The following is a 4,033-nucleotide window of genomic DNA, read 5'->3' on the forward strand; positions in this document are numbered from 1 at the left end:
TTAAGCCAGTTTTCCTGGGTACTTAATAGTTTTCTGCTTTGTGTTATTCAGGTTAAACTGGGCTTTTGTTATGTCAGATCTGGACCACAAATACCAAAGCTATCACCACTTGACTCCATCTACGGTGTGTGTTTTTAGAGGGATCACTCGCTGAGGGTAAGGCTGTGGGCACACTGTGCCTAGAATTCCGTGATTTCTTTGAAAACACAAATGGGCGATTTTGCTTTTGGGGGAAAGAGATAAAAGTGGTTTGCTGAATAGCAATGTAATTATTTGGATAAGTGCACCACAAGAAGAGCCATTGTTCATAGTAATGGATTGAAGTGTGTTCCTCAATTCAGATGCTGAAGTGTTAACTCCTGGCACAAAAGTCCCTCTCCACCATTTTCATGATGTGGGCATCAGTCTGATAATATGCGGAAAATTCCAGGAATAAATAATTTATAAGTTTTAAAATGCACACCCTTTTAGCATGATGAAATCTTCCCTGACCCTGCTCTGTCCTGCAGGAAATAAGTCCCCTGTTTACCCACTGAATCCGCACGGTATATGCTATCCAGTTACTAGTTACTTCCTGCCCTCGCTAGAGCCACTGTAGAAACATTGCAATACTTGTGAGTGCTTTTTAAATGTTTGTATTTATTTTTAAAAATAATCTCATACTATATTTATTTAATTTTGTGTGCATATGTGTGTTTTATTTGATGCTGACTCTCTACACAAAGCCCTGGCTATCCTGGAACTCTCTATGGACCAAACTGGCCTTGAACTCCAGAGTTTTGGATTAAAGACATGTACCATCATTCTAGGCTTATACAATATATTTTGATGCTATTCTTTTTTCTCACTGAACTCCTCTTAGATGCCCCTCCTTATTCACCAAGCTTCTTGTTCTTTCTCTCTCTTAGGAAAAGTGAAAACCAAACAGCAGCAGCAACAACAAAATAAAACTGCTCAGAGTCTGTTTTGGGTTGTTGCGCTTGCGGCCTGCCCTGGAGTGTGGTTTATACACTCAGTGACAATTCCATTGAAGAAAACTGACTTCCCATTTCCCAGCAGCTACCAAGGACAAATGTCTTCTTGGTTAGAGTGGGACTTGGTGCCCATTTCCCCTTCCCCATGTTGGGATTTTGCCAGATTTGAACTTGTACAGATCTTGGACATGCTGACACAATCTCTCAGAGCTCATATGTGCAATAGCCCTACAGAATTTGAAAAATGTTTCCTTGGAGTCATTTACCACCTCTGGTTCTTACAATCTTTTTGCCTCCTCTTCCTCATAGATTCCCTATCCTTGAGGTAAGGGATGTGCTAAAGACATCCCATTTATAGCTGACTGCTCCAAAGTCACTCACGTTCTGTACTTTGTCCTGTTGTGAGTTTCTATGTTAAATCCCATCTAATTCAAGAAGAGGCTTCTCTAAGCCGGGCGGTGGTGGCGCACGCCTGTAATCCCAGCACTCGGGAGGCAGAGGCAGGTGGATCTCTGTGAGTTCGAGGCCAGCCTGGTCTACCAAGGGAGTTCCAGGACAGGCTCCAAAGCTACAGAGAAACCCTGTCTCGAAAAACAAAAACAAAAACAAAAACAAAAAAAAAAAAAAAAGAAGAGGCTTCTCTGGTGAGGGCTGAGCAATGCAGTGATCTATGGGTGTAACAGTATGGGTTTAGGAATAATATTTGTAACATGAACGGGGCCTTTCCAGAGGTGCTTTTGGAGTTATGCTCCTCCTGTGTGATGGGCAGTGTGACCGGGATGTAGATCTCAGAAATGTTGTCATTGTTTTCCAAGGCCCTGTAGGAAAAAGAAGCTTTGAGGTCAGGCTGGACAGTCATTCCTTTTGCATGCATGTCCAGCATACCTATCTGGGATTCAGCTATCCAGCGCCCTCATCAGTAAGCAGGTGCCGCTGGGGCTACTCAACAAGGGAGTATATCAATCAGTCCTGGCGTGGCGTCCATGGAGATATGGGCTCGAACAGAATGGCCTTCTTCCTGTTTCACGTGATAAACACACCCAGGAAGGCAATAAGGCACCCCAGGGCAAACACACAGATGTGCAGCGCTTTCTCCCCAAGGAAGTCCAGGTTGCACCTTCTGTGATGATGGCTGCCGTGGTAGACAGGATATAGCCTACGCTGGCCATCAAGGAGGAGTCATATATCTGAGAGGCTTGACTCAAAAACGTGGCCTGATAGTACACAAACATCACGTAGAAGATTGTATAGTCCAGCTGCAAGTTGCCTTGGATGGACAGCACCAGCATCCCTGACACAGCCTTGACCATCACCACTGTCATGGAACCAAGTAAGGCAATCAGGAGGAGAATCATGATGATGCTGTTGGCGTTCTTCTCCTTATAGAAGTATAACAGCAGGCAGAACAGGACGATTGCCACCAGCATGTACAGGAGAAAAGGCCAGCTCATGAGGTGCCTGGCAATGTTCTTGCCTGTCATTTTCTCGTGACTGTTGGGTGCAAAGTCACTAGCAGGTAGGTGCCCACAATCACCAAACCACAGCCAACAAAGGACAAGACATAGCGCTTCACGAAGTCCTTAGGTTTCCATTTTTCTTTGATGAATATGATTCCAATGATGGCGCTTGCTATCATGGAGATGGCACTGAGGGGGATGATGAGCGACAGCGGAGCAAAGGCATAGGAGGTGAATGTGTCCAGTTCTCCTAGCAGCAGCAAAAGCAGTCCTAGCCACCATGTCTTGGTCTTAAAGTAGGCCCTGGGGTCCTTGGAGCCTGCCAGGCGGATGTGGCAGTATTTCTGCAGGTTAAGGGCGATGTTGACCATGAGCTGCCCGAAAATTGCCAAGAGAGCGCCAATCAAGTTTTCCTTGTAGGAGAAGGAGCCCTTGCTGCTGCTCAGGCTCATGCAGCCGCTGGTAGTCGGGAATGGCTGCAGCTGCAGGCCTGCGCTGTGGGCCCCATCCATGGCTGTCTAGTGTCACATCCCACCTGGTCTGGCTAGCTCAATTGGTAGAGCATGAGACTCTTAATCTCAGGATCATGGGTTCATGCCCCACATTGGGTGCCATTTGTAACATGAACAGGGTCTTCTTGTTGGGGTTTCTGTCCAAGCCGGTACCCCACAGCCAGCAAGCCTTAAAGAAAATCACACAGAGAGCTCCATAAGTTATAAGACTGATTGGCCCATTAGCTCAGGCTTCTTATTAGTTCTTGTAACTTATATTAACCCATTATTCTGATCTATTTTAGCCATATGGCTTGGTACCTTTTTTAGCTGGCAGGTCACATCCTGCTTCCTCGGTGGTCTGTGCAGGACTGGGAGGAGTCAGCTTCCTCCTTCTTAGAATTCTCCTGTTCTCATTGCATTATTTCTACTTCCTGTCTGGTTTTCCTGCCTATACTTCCTGCCTGGCCAATCAGCGTTTATTTAAGACATGATTGACAGAATACAGACAATTCTCCTGCACTAATCTTATTGCTAATTTCCTTTAGCAGAATTATAGTAGTGGATTCCCCTTTGAGCCTATGACCTATGTAGTCTCGGCTTCTTGCCAACTTTAGTAGTGTCAAGTATGGATTCCATCTCATAGAGTAGACCTTAAATAATATTTTTTTTCACTATAGAAGCAGTTGGCACTACCTTACTGGTAGGTTGCTATTTTAGCTCCCAGGGTTGTAACTGGGTGAGATCAATGACTACTTTTCTACTTGCCAGCATGTATAGTACCTTCCAGCTATGAATTCTAGTCAGAAAGAGTGAAGCTTCCAGTTGATTACCAGCTCAGTTTCTCTATCTTTAATGACCAAGGTACATGGTATCTTCAGCAATAGAGTCTTGCAAGCAGGTTATGGACAGTAACCAATAGCATTGACAATGGTCCATAATATTTGAGGGAGTCCATAGAACCTCTTTGGCCAATGACTCAGAAAGATGTAACTCATTCCTGGCACTGCGGGCTTCATTTAATAACATTCTAGTTGGGTTATTCTCTCCCCTATTATATGGTAACTCCATTTGAACTTTCTCTTTCATATGTATGTGAGTGTGTGCACAC

General features: G+C 44.8%; 1 pseudogene; it reads right to left on the reverse strand.

The window, feature by feature from the left end:
* On the reverse strand, window positions 1-2,949 carry LOC101997124 (annotated as a pseudogene).
* Between the last annotated feature and the right edge of the window lie 1,084 nt (window positions 2,950-4,033).

This window comes from Microtus ochrogaster, unplaced genomic scaffold, assembly GCF_000317375.1.
Source record: "Microtus ochrogaster isolate Prairie Vole_2 unplaced genomic scaffold, MicOch1.0 UNK18, whole genome shotgun sequence".
In the NCBI taxonomy this organism is placed as follows: Eukaryota; Metazoa; Chordata; class Mammalia; order Rodentia; family Cricetidae; genus Microtus; species Microtus ochrogaster.